At 35.2% G+C, this 13,271-nt stretch overlaps 7 non-coding genes across 7 annotated transcripts; 5 read left to right on the plus strand and 2 right to left on the minus strand.

Annotated features, from left to right (window-relative positions):
• Nucleotides 1-648: 648 nt before the first annotated feature.
• On the plus strand, nt 649-767 carry LOC135154006 (U5 spliceosomal RNA). The gene has a single exon (XR_010293465.1). It is a non-coding gene; the product is annotated as a U5 spliceosomal RNA (small nuclear RNA).
• A 4,597-nt stretch (nt 768-5,364) lies between these two features.
• Nucleotides 5,365-5,483, plus strand: LOC129259752 (U5 spliceosomal RNA). Its single transcript, XR_008584364.1, has one exon. It is a non-coding gene; the product is annotated as a U5 spliceosomal RNA (small nuclear RNA).
• Nucleotides 5,484-7,223: 1,740 nt separating this feature from the next.
• Nucleotides 7,224-7,340, plus strand: LOC129259751 (U5 spliceosomal RNA). The gene has a single exon (XR_008584363.2). It is a non-coding gene; the product is annotated as a U5 spliceosomal RNA (small nuclear RNA).
• Nucleotides 7,341-8,224: 884 nt separating this feature from the next.
• On the minus strand, nt 8,225-8,341 carry LOC129259757 (U5 spliceosomal RNA). The gene has a single exon (XR_008584368.2). It is a non-coding gene; the product is annotated as a U5 spliceosomal RNA (small nuclear RNA).
• Nucleotides 8,342-8,747: 406 nt separating this feature from the next.
• Nucleotides 8,748-8,865, plus strand: LOC129259753 (U5 spliceosomal RNA). Its single transcript, XR_008584365.2, has one exon. It is a non-coding gene; the product is annotated as a U5 spliceosomal RNA (small nuclear RNA).
• Nucleotides 8,866-9,170: 305 nt separating this feature from the next.
• On the minus strand, nt 9,171-9,287 carry LOC129259754 (U5 spliceosomal RNA). Its single transcript, XR_008584366.2, has one exon. It is a non-coding gene; the product is annotated as a U5 spliceosomal RNA (small nuclear RNA).
• Nucleotides 9,288-9,769: 482 nt separating this feature from the next.
• Nucleotides 9,770-9,887, plus strand: LOC129259756 (U5 spliceosomal RNA). Its single transcript, XR_008584367.2, has one exon. It is a non-coding gene; the product is annotated as a U5 spliceosomal RNA (small nuclear RNA).
• Nucleotides 9,888-13,271: the final 3,384 nt, after the last annotated feature.

Below are 13,271 nucleotides of genomic sequence, written 5' to 3' on the forward strand. Positions count from 1 at the left end.
GTCACATTAAGACACCCCCGATACTTTTGTACATAGTCAGGCATATTTTACTTACATTATCACTTTTTAAGTCTGTTGTTGTTTCGTTGGATGACATGTAATAGAGGTTTCACAAAATTGAACTTTAACTCTCGTATGAGAATTGAGGTAACATGTGTGTTTTCTAAATATTTGGTCATCTGAACGGAAATTTTTAGCAAACGCAAATTAAAGATTTGTGCGTGATGCAGTGAACCCACGGATGTCGGCTCTAGAAATCTGGAAAACAAATATAAATGCAAAATGAATATTTGATAATGGTTTCTTAAAGTATGAATGAAAAAATGCATGGCCTTATCTCACCATGAAGAACATATATAAATATATATAATGAAATATATACATAAGGTCGAGATTTTTCTTAAATTTATTTTTCATAGTGTAATTTCTTTCCATTTAAATGAGGAGCATGTTCCTAATGGTTCAAATGAAACCGTAGAGGCCTGCTTGCTCTAATGTATTCACAAATCTAGCAGTGCATTGCACAGGCGCATGTTCCATTGTTATTTAAATTAGGTGAAAATCGTTGAGTCTTGGTGAAGTTTGAACATTAACCATTCATTCAGTCATCTTCACAAAAGTACATCTATTTTCTCAATCTTTAATTGTTATCCGTGGGTTCACTGCATCACGCACAAATCTTTCGCCTTTTACTAAAGATTTCCGTGCAGAGGACCAATAAGATCGGAATTTAACAATTTATTTCTGCCCTGTCTTTCGACGAGGCTCATAATATCTATGCAAAGAAAAGAAATAAGAAATGAAACAGTTCGAAGATATCAAATATCATGTTTCTTTTTGATTTACTGCTAAATTTCTCCAGTCGGCATGGTCGGGGCCTCGGAGGCAGGGGAGGGGATGGTGGGTCACTATTTTTTTTTTTTTACAATCTACAACACTATTATTCTCTGTGTTATTTTAGTCATCAATGAAATGAATACATTATGATTGCGAGAATCTATTATAACTTGTATTTACAATTTCACGAAAATCTTACCTAAAACAAAAGAAAGTAAGAGAATTTCAAACTTCCGTTTGTACTCTATATGTACAAACTAAAAACGGGCGGTGAGCGAATGAGAAACTCAATCACGTCACACATGATCTATGCTGAGTGGTAATTGTATATGAAATAATAAAAAATCATAATTTGTCCTTTGTAATAATGTATCTTGAACATTTAAACTGCCATCATCGTAATTATCTGTGATATAATTTCCAAATTTCTTTACTGTCAGACATTATCGAGATAGGCCTAATATAAGTTTCATATCATAACATTAATAACTGTGGGTGTGTGACAATATCTCATTTGCATATCTTTTTGTGAACTAAACGATACAAACTATCTTATTTTGCATCAAATTTTCAGTGAAAGAGCCAAGTTTAACAGTTTTTTTCTTTTATATTCAGATCGACTTTTAAAAAAATATTAATATCGACCTTTTGTGTTGTATTGGACTTAATCTCTCGGATATGCTAGATACGCACTGTCCTCTATCAGTGAAATGAAACTCTTTATTGGCAAATAACAAGGCTGAGATCAATTGATTCATGATATCTTTCTTTTCATGATTAAACCTCATCAAAGGACAAGGCAGAAATAAATTGTTTAATTCCAATCTTATTGGTCCTCTGCACGGAAATCTTTAGTAAAAAGCGATTCAGTGAACACACGGATGATGTCTGGAGATCTGGGCCCCGTCTTACAAAGAGTTACGATTGATCCGATCAATCGCAACTATGGACGGCCAGCAAAGTCAACATAATTATAAAATGCATGTTTATTTTAAAAAAAATCGAGATATGAATGTATATCCATAGATTCATTGATTTCTTGACAATTTGGTGTAATCTCCTTTGTTTACAAAGGACATTTTGCAAATTTCCTGTAGAAAAAATTATGACACTGATGGATTTCCATAGAGTTACGGTTGATTGGATCAATCGTAACTCTTTGTAAGACGGGGCCCTGAATATCAAAATATGAATACAAAACGAGTATTTAGTTGCCGGTTTGTAAAACTATAAATCTAAATAATATATTCTTAGCTCGCCATGAAAGGAGCATGTATAGGCCTACCATGCGTGTAATGGGAAAAAAGGGTTTTTATTTTTTTATTTATTACATATTCATCTTTATTTGTACAAGCTCCTGAAATTGTTAGGCTTTCATTTTAAACCCACAAAGGTCTACTTTCTATAATGCATTCAATCACAGCCAATCACAGCTCGCCGTCTACCGTCCATTGTCCCTTTCGGTTCTATTTTAGGCCCTATTATAGATTGTTTCGCTCAAGCGTTGTAATGTATTCGTGTAATCTGGCGAATCAGCGCATCCTGCAATACGCATTTACCATTGTTATGTAAATAAGGATAGCATCGTTGAGATTGGTGAAGTTTGAACACTAACCATTCATTTAATCATCTTCAAATATCTACATATTGATTACTCGATCTTTAGTTGTTCTCCGTGGATTCATATACATATTTAATTATTATCAATTGGTATAACAGAATCTAGGGCCTATGCTAACTTAGATATGTAGTAATGTAGTTCGCTGCTGAGTCGCAATTTTGAATAACGGTAACCCCACGAAATGGCGATCTTCATCCAGAGCCTTCAAACCTGAAGGGCACTAATGCAGTTTTGCACCTGCCGACCTTGAGCAAATTTAACTGTTTGCAAATGTCATAGCAAGTCTCTAGATCAGTTACAGTTCAACTTCAAGGTCAATATAACCAACGCTTTTCAAAATATCCTGATCTACATCAAAGCCAAGGCTGTATTTCGGCTTTGACCTCTACATCGTTCAAATTCTCAGCCAGACATAGTCATATAGACCAAAACTAGCTTGTATTTCGGTTGCTCCGCTGAACTGCGTTGGCACACTCACCAATACATATGAATGGGGATGATAGTAAAATGTCAGAAAATGTTAAATAAATTCCCACAAACGACGGTTATTCCTATCTATAACTTAAGTCAGACATACTTAGCTTCGCCGTAACTTCGAAATGAACATGCGGCAAACAAACAGGTGAGCTGCAGAAGGCAGATCTTTCATCGCTAACTTTAGCCCATATCAAAACTACGATTTGGCGAAGCCAAACAGGCCAAGTGATGATATGTCTGAATGAGAATTTGACAATTACCTCGAGATCAAGCCGAAATACAGCCGCTTCGCGGGCCGGAGCTCCCTGGGTAATTGAGACCGAGACTGAGCTGAGTCTTGTTGACTGTCAGACTGTTGAGTGTTGTTGGCACTGATAGCTGCTCAACAAAAATTAACTTCTAGTTCTACTTACCGGAAATGTGTTATCCAACTTGTATTTACACAGTGTATGATCCAAATCTACACCGACTGCATCAAAATCATTGAATGACAATTTAGCTGGTCGCGAGAAAGAAGACATTTTGACAAAAGAAAGTACTATTTATTAGAGAGCTACGTTCAAAACACTGCAGGAACGTACAGGTGCTATATGCATGGCCTATACCGTGGACACGTTTGCTTTTCGCGCTAGCTAGCCTGTACAGACACAACATACAAATACATCAAAATTGATGGCCCTCAACGTCGACAAACTGCATAAGGGAATTTCCCTAAATTACCAACGTAAACAGACACAAGAAACATTTACCAGAAATATCTAAAACTTTTTTTAAAAATTCACGATTAGGTCAACTTCGATACACTGGTATGGGGCTCAAAAGCTAAAATCATTTTAATGTTATTTGCTCTGAAATTATGATACAATAATCATAAAATATATGTGAAATGATAGTCCAGCCTGACAGATTTTGTTTACGAGAGCTCAAGAATTGTATGCTCCTGCAAGTAAATTGATACTTGGTCTACGGCCAACTTTTGTGATTTTCATTTGGTCTCATGATCCATCCCACATGGTTGAATTCTAGTTCGTCTGCAACCAGTTCGTCTGCAACCAGTTCGTCTACAACCAATTCTTCTACACACCATTTGGTCTCATTACCAAGCCCGCTTACCACCTTGTCTAAATACCAGTTAGGCTATATCAGTTTTGTTCCGTCTTATGTACACTGAGTCTGATACCATTCACTCTATGTACTGATAAGATGAGCTGTTTATGAACCAAGTAGACAAGGATGTAAATTGTTAGAATACGAAGTATATTATAGCATGGACCAGACTAAACGGACAACTTACTTAATTTTTAGACCAAGTGGGTGTTGCACGAAAATTAATAGAAATTTTACCAAATTGAGAGTAGACCATGGGCCCGTTGAAGAAAGAGTTGCAATCAAACGCAACTCAAAAAATCTTGTGCAATTTGATTTTCAGCCAATGAAGCACTTGTATTCGGGACTTGCGTTTAAACGCAACTCTTTCTGCAACAGGCCCCAAGTGGGTTAAGCCCGTATGGCCATGATCTGATAATAGCCATCTCCTTGTAGACCAAGTGGATACAAATCTTAAATGGCATGATTATAGCAATATTATAACAAGGAGAGTGAAACCGTTGGAAATAGTTGACGGGAATAAGACCCCAAAAAATGAATAACAAAATCGGTGGAAGTTTAAGAAAAAATGAATAAATGATAAGTTACTAGCATTTGAATGTTCAGATCACTAACAATATTTAACGACATCCTGTTGTTGGCAATGCGACCAATATGGTGCTCTTTATGATGATGTCACATTAAGACACCCCCGATACTTTTGTACATAGTCAGGCATATTTTACTTACATTATCACTTTTTAAGTCTGTTGTTGTTTCGTTGGATGACATGTAATAGAGGTTTCACAAAATTGAACTTTAACTCTCGTATGAGAATTGAGGTAACATGTGTGTTTTCTAAATATTTGGTCATCTGAACGGAAATTTTTAGCAAACGCAAATTAAAGATTTGTGCGTGATGCAGTGAACCCACGGATGTCGGCTCTAGAAATCTGGAAAACAAATATAAATGCAAAATGAATATTTGATAATGGTTTCTTAAAGTATGAATGAAAAAATGCATGGCCTTATCTCACCATGAAGAACATATATAAATATATATAATGAAATATATACATAAGGTCGAGATTTTTCTTAAATTTATTTTTCATAGTGTAATTTCTTTCCATTTAAATGAGGAGCATGTTCCTAATGGTTCAAATGAAACCGTAGAGGCCTGCTTGCTCTAATGTATTCACAAATCTAGCAGTGCATTGCACAGGCGCATGTTCCATTGTTATTTAAATTAGGTGAAAATCGTTGAGTCTTGGTGAAGTTTGAACATTAACCATTCATTCAGTCATCTTCACAAAAGTACATCTATTTTCTCAATCTTTAATTGTTATCCGTGGGTTCACTGCATCACGCACAAATCTTTCGCCTTTTACTAAAGATTTCCGTGCAGAGGACCAATAAGATCGGAATTTAACAATTTATTTCTGCCCTGTCTTTCGACGAGGCTCATAATATCTATGCAAAGAAAAGAAATAAGAAATGAAACAGTTCGAAGATATCAAATATCATGTTTCTTTTTGATTTACTGCTAAATTTCTCCAGTCGGCATGGTCGGGGCCTCGGAGGCAGGGGAGGGGATGGTGGGTCACTATTTTTTTTTTTTTACAATCTACAACACTATTATTCTCTGTGTTATTTTAGTCATCAATGAAATGAATACATTATGATTGCGAGAATCTATTATAACTTGTATTTACAATTTTACGAAAATCTTACCTAAAACAAAAGAAAGTAAGAGAATTTCAAACTTCCGTTTGTACTCTATATGTACAAACTAAAAACGGGCGGTGAGCGAATGAGAAACTCAATCACGTCACACATGATCTATGCTGAGTGGTAATTGTATATGAAATAATAAAAAATCATAATTTGTCCTTTGTAATAATGTATCTTGAACATTTAAACTGCCATCATCGTAATTATCTGTGATATAATTTCCAAATTTCTTTACTGTCAGACATTATCGAGATAGGCCTAATATAAGTTTCATATCATAACATTAATAACTGTGGGTGTGTGACAATATCTCATTTGCATATCTTTTTGTGAACTAAACGATACAAACTATCTTATTTTGCATCAAATTTTCAGTGAAAGAGCCAAGTTTAACAGTTTTTTTCTTTTATATTCAGATCGACTTTAAAAAAAATATTAATATCGACCTTTTGTGTTGTATTGGACTTAATCTCTCGGATATGCTAGATACGCACTGTCCTCTATCAGTGAAATGAAACTCTTTATTGGCAAATAACAAGGCTGAGATCAATTGATTCATGATATCTTTCTTTTCATGATTAAACCTCATCAAAGGACAAGGCAGAAATAAATTGTTTAATTCCAATCTTATTGGTCTTCTGCACGGAAATCTTTAGTAAAAAGCGATTCAGTGAACACACGGATGATGTCTGGAGATCTGGGCCCCGTCTTACAAAGAGTTACGATTGATCCGATCAATCGCAACTATGGACGGCCAGCAAAGTCAACATAATTATAAAATGCATGTTTATTTTAAAAAAAATCGAGATATGAATGTATATCCATAGATTCATTGATTTCTTGACAATTTGGTGTAATCTCCTTTGTTTACAAAGGACATTTTGCAAATTTCCTGTAGAAAAAATTATGACACTGATGGATTTCCATAGAGTTACGGTTGATTGGATCAATCGTAACTCTTTGTAAGACGGGGCCCTGAATATCAAAATATGAATACAAAACGAGTATTTAGTTGCCGGTTTGTAAAACTATAAATCTAAATAATATATTCTTAGCTCGCCATGAAAGGAGCATGTATAGGCCTACCATGCGTGTAATGGGAAAAAAGGGTTTTTATTTTTTTATTTATTACATATTCATCTTTATTTGTACAAGCTCCTGAAATTGTTAGGCTTTCATTTTAAACCCACAAAGGTCTACTTTCTATAATGCATTCAATCACAGCCAATCACAGCTCGCCGTCTACCGTCCATTGTCCCTTTCGGTTCTATTTTAGGCCCTATTATAGATTGTTTCGCTCAAGCGTTGTAATGTATTCGTGTAATCTGGCGAATCAGCGCATCCTGCAATACGCATTTACCATTGTTATGTAAATAAGGATAGCATCGTTGAGATTGGTGAAGTTTGAACACTAACCATTCATTTAATCATCTTCAAATATCTACATATTGATTACTCGATCTTTAGTTGTTCTCCGTGGATTCACTGCATCACGCACAAATCTTTCGCCTTTTACTAAAGATTTCCGTGCAGAGGACCAATAAAATCGGTATATATTAATTTATATCTGCCTTGTCTTTTTGATGAGGCTAATATCATTTATGCAAAGACAGATGATAGGAATTGAAACATATCCAATATATCAATAATTCATGCTTTACCTGAGTATCTGCTAATTTACCCTTTTCGGGGGATGAGGGAGGGGGTTAATATTTTCCTTTTGGTATTCTGTAGTATTGATATTATCTTAATTATTTTAGTCAATCATCAGAATATTGTGCATGATAATGATTGAGAGTATGTATCTTCGCGAAAATATGACCAAGAACAAAAGAATGTAAGAGAATTTCAAACCTTTGTTTGTAAGCCTATAGTCTATGCGCAAAAGCAAAATACTTGAGTGGCGGTAGCGCATGAAGAACCCGATTACATCACTCGTGATTTATTTTAAAGGGTAATTGTATAAAATAACGATATAACATTTCATTTTTCCTTTATATTGATTTAAAACCCGTTTCATTTAACATGTAGAATTGTGATATCATTTACAGTTTCTTTGTTCTTCTTCTTCTGGAAACAGTACAGACCACCGTCTCGTGTATTGTTGTACTTGTTATCGAATAACTTCGATGTGTTTGACGTTTTATAGTATAATAATTTTGAAGGAACTGTGGGTGTTTAAAAATATCACATTTCCATAACCCCTTTTGTGAAATTAAGCGATATAATTTTTTTATTTTGCATCCAATCTTTAGTGAAAAACGTACCTTTTAGCAGTTTTTACATTTGTCTTTATTTTTAATTTAGATCGACCTACTGTTGTGTCGGACTTGATCTCTCGGGTATGCCAGATACACACTGCCATCTATATATATAACATGTAAAATATTAGTGAATTAAAACTCTTCAAGTTGGCGCGGAAACAAGATCTGAGATTGAGATCATTTATAATATCTTTCTTTGCATGATCAAGCCCTATCAAAAGACAAGGCTAAAATAAATTATTAAATTCCGGTCTTATAAGTCCTCTGCACGGATTTTTGTAGTAAAAGGCGAAAGGTCTGTGAGTGATGCAGGAACTCACGGATACAGAGCAAAGATCGGGAAATTAAAATGTAAGTTAGACATATGAAATATGAGTATTTAGTTTATGGTTGGTATATGTTAACAGAAAAGTAGATGGTCTTATCTCGCCATTAAAAAATGTACTTAACATATAAAAAGTAGGTATTTTCTGTAATATATATTTTAGTAAAATCTATTTCCATTTGAATGAAATTATCGAATGGTTGTGCTTCAATTTTAGACCCGTATAGGAGCGCCTGTTGTAGGCCTAATGTATTCACAAATCTTATGAATCAGCGCATACCCTGGCGCATGCTCTATTCTTATTTAAATAAGGAGAGCATCGTTGAGTACTGGTGAAGTTTGAACACTAACCATTCATTTAGTCATCTTCACATAACTACATGTTGATTTTTAGATCTTCACTTGATATCCGTGGGTTCACTGCATCACGCACAAATCTTTCGCCTTTTACTAAAGATTTCCGTGCAGAGGACCAATAAGATCGGAATTTAACAATTTCTTTCTGCTTTGTCTTTTTTGATGAGGCTCGCAATATCAATGCGAAGAAAGATGATAATAGGTAATGAAACATATCGAAGATATATCAATAATTCATGTTTCTTTCTGATTATCTGCTAAATTACTCTTGTCGGGGCCTCGTCGGAGGAGGGAGGGGGGTTCGTGTTAATATTTTCTTTTGGTAATATGCAGTATCAATATTCTCTGGGTTATTTCAGTCATCAATCATGTAAATATTGAAAATGTGAGAATCTGATATAGTAACTGAGAAATCCCTGTAGTAATCATTAAAATCTGAAATCAATTATAATAACTTTCGTTTCATGATAATGCCTCGTCCAAGGACAAAGCCGAAATAAATCATTAAATTCCAATTTTATTGGTCCTCTAAACGGAATCTTTCGTAAAAGGCGAAAGATTTGTGTGTTATGAAGTCAACCCACGGAGACAGAACAAAGATCGGGAAATCAAAATAGATATCATATTAGTATAATAATAATAACGGCATATTTTACCCAGGGTAGCCACTTCAGTTTCGAAAGCTGTTCTCCCAGTGGGCCCTGCTATTATTTAGTTGATGGTTAGTAAGATTATATGTTAACACAAAAGTATGTGCTCTAATTTCGCCACGAAAAAAATGTATATATAGCATATGAAAAGTAAAGCTTTTTCTGTAATATATTTTCAATAGTAAAAACTCTTTCCATTATTTTGAATTAGTTCATCAAAATAATGGTTCTGCTTTAATTTTTAAACCCCGTAGAGGACTGCTTGCTATAGGTCTAATGTATACATACAAATCTGATGAATCAACGCATCCACAGGCGCATGTACTATAGAACATCGTTGAGTATTAGTGAAGTTTGAAAACTAACCATTCATGCAGTCATCTTCACATAACTACATCTTGATTTTCAGATCTTTATTTGATATCCGTGGGTTCACTTCATCACGCACAAATCTTCCGCCTTTTATTAAAGATTTTCGTGCAGCGGACCAATTAGATCGGAATTTATTTCTGCCTTGTGCCCTTGTCTTTCGACGAGGCTTTACATTCATGCAAAGAAAGAAAATATGAACTTTCACCTGGGTTTTTTTTTCTTCGAAGTCATCAATATTGTGATAGTCAGATGGTGAGAAGCTGTAGTCCTTATAATGACTAAACAAATTTAAAAAATGTTGTGAGCTTTAGGTCTTCCATTTTTTAGTGATTTAAACACTAAATATTGTCAATAATGTCATTTTGTTTGCAAGCCCATGCAGCTAATTTAAGTTTTTCTCAACTAAAATGCTCTAGGAAGCTGGCAAATTTATTGTTCTCCGTTTTGGTCTTGACAGAAAATCGGACACACCTTTCACGAGGCATACACTCCCAGAGTCCCAATGAGACAGAAAACCAGCTTGGGTAGTGATATCTCTGGCATGCAGATGGGGAGCTTTGGGGGTACGGGCCCCTACCCCCTAAATAATAATAATAATAATTATTATTATTATTATAATAACAATGATTTAAAAAAATCAAGACCACGAAAAAAGAGGGAAGAAATGAAAGGAATTGGGGGAAATATGATCCTATTTTACATGTAAAATCTGTCACAAAATTTTGTATTAAAAGTCAAAATGTTTGCTCGCTCGCTTCCCCCTTCTCGCAGCGTTTGAGAAATTTTGCCTCATACGCCATATCAGGCCCCTTAATTTTTTTGCTCAGTATACGCTACCGTATGACATAAATAACGCATTTTCAGATAGGCCTAATATTGTTGTTTGAGTGATCTGAAGAATGAGCAGCGATAGGGGGAGGCGGTAACGTAGGCCTATGCCCGATAAATGCATGGTTTAGTTCTGCAACCAATGGAAAGGCCTACCTCGTGCCTCTCTCTCTCTCTCTCACACACACACACTCTTTTTTTTGCCAGTGACACCCAAATTGAATATTATGTTTTTGCCGCGGATTATTCAAAGTGATAAAGTATTTTGAATGGGTATATATGAAAAGAGCATGGAACATTAGTTTGTTATTTCCGTTTATTGTATCAATGTAAATTTTGAAATAAATAAAAAAAAGTACTAGTATTTCGGCAAGGACTATTTTTTCTGTATAAGCGGTGATTTTATTTCAATAATTTGTTCACTTAAGTCGTTCATGTAGTCACTTCTTCAAACATCGAATATAAATGATTTGTTTTCAAATGGAAAATGTACAGAGAGAAAACAATCTCTATAACTATATAAATTATGTAGACATAAAACAACTTAGTTAGAGCTTTATAAGAACCTGTACGAAGTTTAGTTCCAGGCAGAAACAAACTTCCTATGCATAATTGGAATGGCATAATTACATCACACTAGGTAATCTTGGTAACGCAGTACATATACATTACGTTTATGTTCAATTCAATTCAATTAAATTCATTTATTTCCTCTTTCAATCTTTTTACATTTACAATGATAGTTCAATATACATATTTACAAAATATAACATTCAAACCACTTTTATAATACAATAATACCATGATATCGAAAGGGAAGGAGACCAACTAAAAAGCAGACCTTGTAGGGTGAAGGCCCCCTTTTATAAGTACATTTATATGAATAGATATATATGAATTTTTATGAATAAGAAATAAGATAAAATAAAATGTTGATAATGTCGATCGTTACCAAGAATAATCATTGTAATCAAAGTTCTCTTCTTTGACGCTTTCATTCCCGACAAAGCGTTTGTCTAAATGTTGATATGTAACTCCATACGATGTCTTTTGCTTCTTTCGTGGTTGCGATGTAGAGTAATGGTTGAAGCCAACCACTCAATCCACCAGTTATCTGCGCAGTTTCCAACCTTTCAAAGGTCAATGTACTCCTCACAAGCCAAGGGAACCAACAAATATGAAACGATATGGTCAATACCAATACAGTAAGAGTACCTTTCCCTGGTAAATTCCAAGGTCGAGGTCGTCCTCGTTCTCGATCGTCAGTGGGGCAATCGTTCCTCCTTGCTTCGATTCGATGTTTGTGTTGACAAGCCACGCTTAAGATAGCAAAGTTTGTTGCCGTAGTTATGACAATGGTCAGTGCAACAGGTGCTATGAATGAGATATTTAAGGCGATACCAACACCAAAGGAAATATCGTTTTGATGCGACACGAAGGCAGGGCACATGTCGCTAAAAAACTTTGAGACTTGGTTCGACCACGGAAGTAAAGGAATGCAGCATAGAATAGGCGCTAGAATAATGAAAAATATTACAACCCTCACTTTTAGCGGCGTCAAAATAAGATGGTACCGTAGAGGGCGTCTTATGAGGATGAGCTTGCAGATGCTAATGAAACTGTAGCAGAACATCTGAGCGAATAGGCTTGAAACTGTAAGGAAAGGGAAAACGGCATTCAAAATTAGACATGACTTTTCATCACTGGCATACCAGTACCAGCCAATACACCAACTACTTAATGAAATGCTTAGAATCATTTGAATATAACCGGATAATTGATAAAGTATGCGGGAAGTTTCATTTATAACTTCTTGTCGGTGTAAGACGAAAATCACAAATGCGTTGATTGGCAGCGCCAGTCCTGTGTTGATAAAACTGCAGATGGATACTGGATGAGAAAAATGGATTTCTGTTGAATTGGCCATCGTTCCTGATAGAGATAACTAAGCTTGTGATGGAGATTATTCACAGGCAATATTTGTCAAACGTCAAATATGAAAGTTCATTAGTGTCAAAAGTTCATCACATTGGACCTATGGCAGTTGGTGGTCAGAGAAGTATGTTCTATTTGGTTCCCTCGAGATGTAAATTTTTCATATCCTGTCAAATTTAGTTTAATGTCTATCTATATAGGGTCGTCTTTAGAAGATGTTTCCTCGAAAATGTTATAGTTACATGGCTTTTAACAAGATAAATCTCAAACTGATCGAGATGTATCATCAGTTGGGGACAGTGGGGTCAAGCGGTATTTGGTCAGTTCTTTTGATCTCACGGTCTCCTCCGTCTTTTAGCAAAATCCAAAGGAGGCATTTGAAGATGTCAAAAGAAACGAAGCGCTATATGTTAGTTTAAAAGTTCCGACATAGAGTTCTCACAAATCATAAAATATTCAGGTCATATTCCAAAGGGGATGATGAATCAGCGTAATCATTATAGAATACCACTTGATGACATGAAACAGAAGAGACCAAAACGTGCCTTAAACCTTTATCAGAGACTGTGAGCATATCTGTTATTATCCCTGTTAGCATGGTTAGAATGAGACCTGTCACTGCTTTCATTGTGGAAGTAAATTAGAGGACGGCGCTACGGTTGAAGCATCTACTCAGCGTCAGTAATTACTTTTATCCCTTGCCGTGATTGCACGCTTGCACCAACATCAATATAGCTGTCAATAATCTTAAGAAATGTGCCAAAATGGTTCCAAGAGCAATTAATGAT

This window comes from Lytechinus pictus, chromosome 4 (genome assembly GCF_037042905.1).
Source record: "Lytechinus pictus isolate F3 Inbred chromosome 4, Lp3.0, whole genome shotgun sequence".
NCBI classification, from domain to species: Eukaryota; Metazoa; Echinodermata; class Echinoidea; order Temnopleuroida; family Toxopneustidae; genus Lytechinus; species Lytechinus pictus.